The sequence below is a fragment of the Mirounga angustirostris genome, unplaced genomic scaffold, assembly GCF_029215605.1.
Source record: "Mirounga angustirostris isolate CCGP_5_RB_7025 unplaced genomic scaffold, mMirAng1.0.hap1 SCAF_3, whole genome shotgun sequence".
Taxonomy (NCBI): domain Eukaryota; kingdom Metazoa; phylum Chordata; class Mammalia; order Carnivora; family Phocidae; genus Mirounga; species Mirounga angustirostris.
Genome location: NW_026991711.1, coordinates 94,678,978 through 94,688,228, shown reverse-complemented (window position 1 = coordinate 94,688,228; position 9,251 = coordinate 94,678,978). Strand labels below are relative to the sequence as shown.

Below are 9,251 nucleotides of genomic sequence, written 5' to 3'. Positions count from 1 at the left end.
CACACCCACTCCCGTGCGCCCACAGCTTGAACAGATACTTCATCAGAGGGACCCGGGAATAAGAGGTCTGTTCAAAATCTCAGCAAGAGGCGGCACCTGGGTGGCTCAGTTGGTTAAGCAACTGCCTTCGGCTCAGGTCATGATCCTGGAGTCCCGGGATCTAGTCCCGCATCGGGCTCCCTGCTCAGCAGGGAGTCTGCTTCTCCCTCTGACCCTCCCCCCTCTCATGCTCTCTCTAGCTCATTCTCTCTCAAATAAATGAATAAAATCTTAAAAAAAAAAAATCTCAGCAAGAGGGAATACACTAACTTTTTAAAAAAATCTCACCACAAATTCAAAAAGATTGATCCAAAAGTTGAGCCATTACTCATTCTATCATGAATACAGTGTTAAGCAATGGACACAAGCTGATAAAATTACAGGTTACGTTAGAGGGCAACATTTCATGAAGGAGGCTGTGCTGCTTTCCTATCAAACTAGTTAGAGAGTATCTGCGTTTCCAAACTTAAGACGTTGCAGTCTCTTTTTTTTTTTTAATTTTTTAAATTTATTTTTTATTTTTTAAGGTTTATTTATTTTAGAGAGAGAGCATGAGGCAGGAAGGGGCAGAGGGAGAGGGGGAAACTAGCAGACTGCACTCAGCACAGAGCCCAACAGGGGCTCGATCTCGACCCTGAGAGCACGACCTGAGCCAAACCAACAGTTGGATGCTCAACTGACTGAGCCACCCAGCGGCCCACTGCACCCCCTTTTGAAGGTTTTATCTATTTATTTTGAGAGAGCGTGTGTGGGCATGAGCCAGGGGAGGGGCAGAGGGAGAGGGAGAGAGAGAGTTCCAAGCAGACTCCCCGCTGAGTGTGGAGGCCGATGTGGAGCTCTGTCTCATGACCCCAAGATCATGACCTGAGCTGAAACTAAAAGTTGGAGACCCAACCGACCAAGCCACCCGGGCATCCCCGCTACAGTCTCTTCTTAAAGACAAAGGTCTTGAACGGTTTAGCGTTTAGTGTTCTCAGCACAACAATGCAACTTAGTTCACAAGGTACTTTGGCAACTCTTCATCTGAGCAAGAATAGGGGCTTTTGAAAAATAAGGCTTTAAGAAAGCTGACCATTTTAGGGCTAAATTTTAATGTAATGGGAAAGTTTGAAGTCTTACATTTTAAACAAAACCTCAAAATTACTGATTGGTTCAAAATGGTTTTATTGGAAAAAGTAATGAAATCTGTAACAAAAACATGGCACCGAGTGCGAAGGCTCCACCATTTTTGAGCAAAGCGTACAAAGGTTCCCAGGGCGACAGGGCAGGAGAGGGGCCCCAGAGATTCACAGCAGCAGGCGTTTTCTCTTCCTCTTCTTGACAGGAGTGGGGTAGAGAACCACTCGCCTAGCTTCATCAAACACCGAGGCCTCACTGCAGGAGAGCCGAGCGCTCCTGGTGTTTTAGAGCACCGATCTCCTTAGCCGTGGTCAAACCCCAGGGTAGGTGATGGGAGTTGACTTCTTCCCCTGAAGATTCTCAATTGTGTCTTTGTCGCCCCTGAGATCAAGTTTAGTCCCCACCAAGATAATGCGGTTGTTGGGACAGTGGTGTCGCACTAAAGGGTACTGCTATGCTCGAACATTTTGAAATGATGCAGGACTCCCAAGAGAAAAGCCAATTAAGAATACATCTGTTTGCGGATAGGATAGGGGACTTCATTTGTCATAACCTTCTTGTCCAGCTGTATCCCATAAGCCCAGATTCACCGGTTTTCCATCTACCAGAACATTGGCCGAGTATATTTCCCAGGAAATGCACTGGTTACGTAACTGATCAGTAGGCAAGTTTTACGCACAGCATGGTCTCCCAACACCACACACACCTGATGACCTGCATCGGGGTCGATCATCAGGCTGAGGCAGGTGGGTGCACAGGGCACAGGGTGCTGGGGCTGCTATCCTACACTGGCTTGCCCTCCACCAATGGGAAGCCGGAGCCCAGCCTACAGAGTAAGCTTTTTTTAAAAAATAAAGATTTATTTATTTATTTATTTATTTATTTATTTATTTATTTGGGAGAGAAAGTACAAGCCAGGGGAGCAGCAGAGGTGGAGGAAGAGGGAGAAGCAGACTCTTGGATGACTGCAGGGGCCAAGGTGGGCTGATCCCACAGATCCCCCAACACTGAGATCATGACCCCAGCTGAAATCAAGAGTTGGACACCCAACCAACTGAGGCTCTCAGGCACCCTGATATAGTAAGCTTTAAAGAAGATTGGTTTCCTAAATTTCTGTGCTTTTAAGTGGGACAGGTACCAGGGTGTTCAAGGTTTTGGAGTTGCTGCCCAAATACCAGCAATCCCTTGAGACTGGAACCCTCCCAGGGAACTCACTGCTGCCTAATACAGGTCTGTGTTTATAGCTTTTTGAAGTCCCAGTTAGGGCAGTTCCTTAGGGGTCTTAGTTGCTGTCAGTTGACAACTTTTGGGAAATTCCTTGGCAGCACCTGAGAGCAGAGGACCCATGGGAACCTAGGGGTCGATACCAGGCCAGAGAAGAGGGAGATAGTCATTCACACCTACCACACTGGTAATTTTAAAATATTAGAACCTTCAGTGTTAGGGTGATTGTGGTAAAATTGGCACAAACCTATGCTCTTGGTGACATTTGTAATAGCCCCCAAGATGGCCCCCGATGACCGCCACTCCTGGTGCTCTTGGCCTTTTGTCAGCCTCTCCCCTTGCTCCCCTGGTTCAAAGCAACAGAATACAGCAACATTAAGGGGGTATCACTTCTGCGATTAAGTTGCAAAAGTCCTGCTGGCAGACTCTTGTTTTCTCAGATGCATGCTTTGATAAAGCAAGTTGCCATGTTGGAGAGGCCCACATAGCAAGGAACTAAGGGCAGCCTCTGACCAACAGCTGCCTAAGAACTGAGGGAAAAAAAAAAAGAACTGAGACCCTCAGTCCAACAGCCCACGAGGAACTGAATCCCGACGACAACCGAGTGAGCTCGGAAGATGATCCATCCGCAGTCAAGCTTTTCAGAAGAGACGGCAACTTCAGCCGACACCTTCATTGTAACCTGGGACAGACCCTGAAACAAAGGACACAGCAAGGCTGTGTTTGGATCCATGACCCACCCAGAAGCAGTGAGACAGTAAATGTGGGTTGTATTAATCACATAGTTTTACGGTAATTTTTTGTGCAGCAATAGATAACTAACGTATATGATTAATTGACATGATGTTTTTACAAAGCAATTTGGCAAAACTTGATGCGATCACAAAACTTTATCTTTTGATCCAGTAACTTAAAACCTAGAAACTTATCCTGGAGCTATAACCCGACAGAAACCAAATAGTATATGCCCAAAGATGTACATTCTTATGGTAATTTTTTTTTTTTTTTTAATCAAGGGCACCTGGGTGGCTCAGTGTTAAGCGTCTGCCTTCGGCTCAGGTCATGATCCCAGGGTCCTGGGATCAAGCCCCACATCGGGCTCCCTGCTCCGCGGGAGGCCTGCTTCTCCCTCTCCCACTCCCCCTGCTTGTGTTCCCTCTCTCGCTGTGTCTCTCTGTCTCAAATAAATAAATAAAAATCTTAAAAAACAAAATAAAATAAAAACAAGGGAAATGTTGAACAACAATGACTTAGGAAATTGTGGTACATCCATCTGTTGAATATTGTTTGGTCACCAAAAAGTGTAATTATGAAGATTCTGATAGAAATGTAGAACTATTAGTTACAAATATCAAATCTTTAGAAAATGTGAAGTACTACTTGCATGGTGATTGCAAGAATGTAGCCATGGTAAGACCTGAAAGGAAATTCACAAACTTGAAAGTAAATCTGGAGACATCTGGGTGTCTCAGTCGGTTAAGCATCTACCTTAGGCTCAGGTCCTGATCCCAGGGTCCTGGGATCGAGTCCCGCGTCGGGCCCCCTGCTTGGCAGGAAGCCTGCTTCTCCCTCTCCCTCTGTTCCTCCCCCCTGCTTGTGCTCTCTCTCTCCCTATCTCAAATAAATAAAATCTTAAAAAAATAAAATAAATAAAAAAGAAAGTAAACCTGTTAGGGTGGCATTTTGAATGACTATGCATTCGCTATATGTAAGGACTGCCTGCTGTATGTATTTACACATAAGTATGAAGGCTTACTCCGAGGGGCCCAAGGGCCCGCTCCCTCTCTCTGCGTCAAGGTGACAGATCCTGGCATCACTGCCTTTGGCTCTGTATCCTTGGGGTGTGGCCAACCTTCTGTCTGTCAGTTGCCATGACCATCATGAAAATGTGCCACTCAGATCTGCGGGGAGCAGAATTGACGGATGGCCGCAGCTGTTGTTTCTCTAGATCCGCCGCGACGTTCTCCCTGAGGCCGTGCCTCTCTCGGGCTGCTTTCAGCCAGTGGCTGGTCTGGTGGCACTATGAGGTAGGCCCAGTCCAGTGAACTGGGGGACTCCTCTGGTGGGTGACTGTGGCTCCAGGATTCCCCAGTGGCCTGGGCAGGTCTTTCTTTTTTTTTTTTTAAAGATTTTATTTATTTATTTATTTATTTGAGAGAGAGTGAGAGAGCACAAGAAGGGGGAGCGGGAGAGGGGGGAGCGGGAGAGGGAGGAGCAGACTCCCCGCTGAGCAGGGAGCCCGATGTGGGACTCGATCCCGGGACTCCAGGATCATGACCTGAGCCGAAGGCAGTCGCTTAACCAACTGAGCCACCCAGGCGCCCCAGGTCTTTCTTGTTTTTTTTTTTTTGTTTTTTTTTTTTTAAAGATTTTATTTATTTATTTGAGACAGAGAGAATGAGATACAGAGAGCATGAGAGGGAGGAGGATCAGAGGGAGAAGCAGACTCCCTGCCGAGCAGGGAGCCCGATGCGGGACTCGATCCCGGGACTCCAGGATCATGACCTGAGCCGAAGGCAGTCGCTTAACCAACTGAGCCACCCAGGCGCCCTAGGTCTTTCTTGTTTTTAAGATTCTTATTTATTTATTTGAGAGAGAGAGGGAACACAAGCAGGGGGAGTGGGAGAGGGAGAAGCAGGCTTCCCGCAGAGCAGGGAGCCCGATGTGGGACTCGATCCCACGACCCTGGGATCATGACCTGAGCCGAAGGCAGACTCTTAACGTCTGAGCTACCCAGGCACCCCCTGGGCAGATCTTTCTCAGAGTTGCTCTGAAGTCGGAGACCCTGCCTCCCCAGTCCTCTTCCATTCCCCACTCCTTTCCAGGTGTTAGACCTGCAAAGTAATATGAAGCTTCTCCCCAGCTTCTGTGCCCAACCCCTTTGCCCTTCACAGGCGTTTCCCCCGACACCTGTAATCCTGTCTCCCTGTCTATTTCTCAGAGGACCTGAACTAACAAGGTTAGTCCTCGCTCGGTCAAGTGCACTGTGAGGTCCTGGGGAGCTTGCAGTCCTGCAAAAGAGACTCTCTGACAAGTAAACAGTGAGATCGATGCCGTGAAGGCGTGAGGACCCGCTTGCTGACCACTCAGTTTTTCATACGTGCAGCACAATTTTATTTTAATCATGCCAAGTCAGTGTGTAGGAAATTTAAATGCAACAGTATGGTAAAAATAGCAGAGAATGGAAAAATCTAAAAGGGAAGTACGCATAAAGCATGAGAATTCAACATTCATTAATGCTTCATCTTCAGTTCTGACACTCGATGCTCGCAGATTTCAAAACAAACTTTGAAATCATGATGACTATTCTGAAGCGATCTCCAGCACCAGCATAAGATCCGTACACTCGGTTGGTTTGCAGTTGACTTGTTCACCACTTACATAGCGTGTAGTACAGACTTGTCCCGGGTCAGATCACAGTGTTGAGGAAAGAGGTACCTTCCTGTAATTAGAAAAGATCCCCTCAGCCGCACTCAGGTTCAGACAGCCAGTGTATAAAGAGCACAAAAACCATCACAATGTTGTTCCAAGGAACATAACTTGTTAAAGAAAATTACTCGGGGCGCCTGGGTGGCTCAGTCTGTTAAGCGTCAGACTCTTGATCTCAGCTCTGATCCTGACCTCCGGGTCGTGAGTTTAAGCCCCGAGCTGGAGCCTACTTAAAAGAGAAACAAAAAACAAACGTAAGCTCCTGTTTCCTATTAATTACTGAAGTCTCTAACAATGACAAACTGTCACCTGTGACAGTAAATGTAGGCAGTGATTCAATCAAACTTCTTAGAACACAATTAGCAATCTGACGTAACGGAACATGAGGGAAAATATGATGGGATTCTGTGATTCCACGCTGGTTCTTTTTGTCATTTTACAGGCACATCATGTTAATGTCAGACCAAGGCACAAAATGTTTAGTGCAAAACCAGTTTTCTTTTTTTTTTTAAGATTTTATTTATTTGACATAGAAGAGGGGGAGAGAGAGCACACAAGCAGGGGAGTGGCAGGCAGAGGGAGAAGCAGGCTCCCCGCCGAGCAAGAAGCCCAATGCGGAACTCGATCCCAGGACCCTGGGATTATGACCTGAGCTGAAGGCAGACGCTTAACGACTGAGCCACCCAGGTGCCCCTAAACCAGTTTTCTTTTAAGTGCTAGCATTTTATTGTAGTCTTTTATCTTACTTTGTACCCAGTACTCTATCCTACTAGAGGCTATTTAACTTAACCAACAAAATCAAAAATGATTTCTGACTAGACTTGTAGAGGACATAAACTTTTATATCATCAAACTACATCATCAAAAGTACAATAATAAAGATGAAAATGTCTCCTATTTCTTTTAGAAAGTAGTACTTTACAAGCCTGCTGCATCTTGAATGCCTTTCCTACTATTGCCTGGCAATGGACTGTTGATAGAACAAAGAACCGTTACCTTGAACTATGATAGCGCATCCCTCAGAGATTAATCAAAAAATGAAGTTTCTACAGAAGCAGGAACTATTTGAACATGGGAAAAAATCCCTCATCCGAACCTCCTTAAAGTGGTAATGGCTGCAAATTTAGACTATGCTGTTTTAGGAACCGAGATTAAGACATCTAGAGAGCAGATGAAAATGGATTTTTCCTTCAGTTTAGTCAAACTTCTGATAATCAAAGATTTCAAAGCAAATATGGCACATAATATCTCAAGCGTAAATGTAGATGGTGAGCCTGGGGGCACCTGGTTGGCTCAAAGAACATGAGGCTCTTGATCTCAGGGTCATGAGTTCGAGCCCCACACTGGGTGTAGAGATTACTTAAAATAAATAAATAAGTAAACTTTTTTAAAAAGATGGAAAGCCTAGGGAATTTTTGATTTCCTAAATATTCAAAAAAAATCTATCATTGCAAAGTATAGGACTTCTTCCCTATTTTAATCTTACGAGTTTCAAAGAAAAAGGAGTGGATTACACACACATGCTGGTAAGTAACCTACCTTCTTCCCGTCGCCTCACTTTATTACAAGAAAATTATGCAGACCTCATCATTGGTCTCCCTTTACCTAATGATCTCTGTGACCTTAATCCCTGTTGTCATACTTCTTGTATTTCAACATAACAGAGTTCAAAAGCAGCTTCTAGCCAGGAACCTGTCTCTGAACACCTGTATAACATAGGTGATAAATAACCCAAAGGCAGGGGTCAAATTTTGGGTTCCCAGTAAGCTCTAATTCATGTGAAGCTCAGAATCCGGTTTCAGACCATGGTTCTCTGGACAGAGAGAGATGGTGGTGGTCTGAACTGGGCAGCGGCTGTGGGGATGGAAAGAAGCAGGACTCAGGCTACATTTAGGAGGGAATATTGATGCGATCTGGTGGCGGGCTGGGTCTGGGGGTGTAGGAGAGGAATGTCAGAGGTCAAGATAAGGAATGTCCACCCCCACCCCCCCAACCCCAGGTTCCAGCTTGGCAGCTGGATGTCTGCGGTGTATCCTCTGCCTTTTCTCTCTCTGCTGCAGGGCTCGCAGACGCTAAGGCCCATTCTCTTTCTGTCTCCTGGGATGTCCCTCCTCCCTTACTGACTATGCCTCCCTGGAAAGACAGTTTTGGTGGTGGTGGTAGTGGTGCTGATTGAAACCTTGCAGCCCACGGGATGCTCAAGAGCTCCCAGATCGAGGCGGCATGCGTAAGAAGACCTGAACAATGTTCTCTAAGCATCCACAGATTGTTCAGTGCAAAAGCCAATGGAGGTGAGTAGCGGGTGTCCGCAGCTGGGATGCTGCCCACTCCTTCCTCAACTATGCCTCCGCCTCCGCCCTCTCCTCCTTGCACCCTCAGCCACGCTCAGCTCTGGCAGGCTTGGGGAGCACACACTGAGCTGCTGCACGGCCTGGAGTCACCTGGACTTCTTCCAGTCCAGATCCCTGGAGCCTCCCCCTGCCTGCTGCATGGGATGGTTGAGAGAGCAGGCTGCTACCCCTGGGCCCTGCAGGCTTTGCCAGGGGCTGGAGGGCCATCAGCTGGGAACCTGGCCAAAGGAACAAACTATGGAGCCAGAGCCCACGTGGAAGGAGGGAGGGGACGGGCATCCACACACCACACGACAGCACCTCACTGCTTTATAATCAGACCCTCTCTGCTTCTAGACTCTACTGTTGTCATCACAGGCAAGTCCTGCCAGCGTCTGACACCTGGACGCCAAGCACGGACAGTTAAGGCGTGGCCAGAGCTGCGCTTGCGGGCACACGGCACAGTCAGGCGGGCACTGTCTGCTCACCAGCTAGCTCCAGTTTCCAAGACCTCAAATCAGTGTCAGGGTTGAATTTTCCCTAAGCTCACCCACATCCACCTCCACGTGAAAAGACCAGGGTCACAGCTCTCTTCACCGCAGAGGGTCTCCCTCACCTACCCGGGCCCCGGAGCTTCAGTCCCCTGAGCTGCTCCCCTTCAGAGCTAACCACGGCTGACCGGGGGGCTCCTTCTGGCCCCCGCTGGTTGTGGGCAGCCCCGCAGTCCTGAAGCATGCATGTCTTTGTTGATTGGTGGAGGCAGGAGAGAATTGGAATTAGGGTCCCCAGAGACCGGGGTCCAGTGGGAGGCTCATGGCCAGGGAGTAAATCTGTGGGTGCCTCTCCAGGCAGCCTTTGGCTTCAGACCCTGGGTTAAAATCCTGGCTCTGGGGCGCCTGGGTGGCTCAGTCGGTTAAGCGTCTGCCTTTGGTTCAGGTCATGATCCCGGGGTCCTGGGATCGAGTCCCACATCGGGCTCCCTGCTCCGCGGGGGGTCTGCTTCTCCCTCTCCCACTCTCCCTGCTTGTGTTCCCTCTCTCGCTGTGTCTCTGTCAAATAAATAAATAAAATCTTAAAAAAAAAAAAAAAAAGATCCTGGCTCTACAACTT

General features: G+C 47.7%; 1 pseudogene; it reads right to left on the bottom strand.

The window, feature by feature from the left end:
• Window positions 1-1,325: 1,325 nt before the first annotated feature.
• LOC123838563 (ras-related C3 botulinum toxin substrate 1-like) lies at window positions 1,326-1,891 on the bottom strand (annotated as a pseudogene).
• Window positions 1,892-9,251: the final 7,360 nt, after the last annotated feature.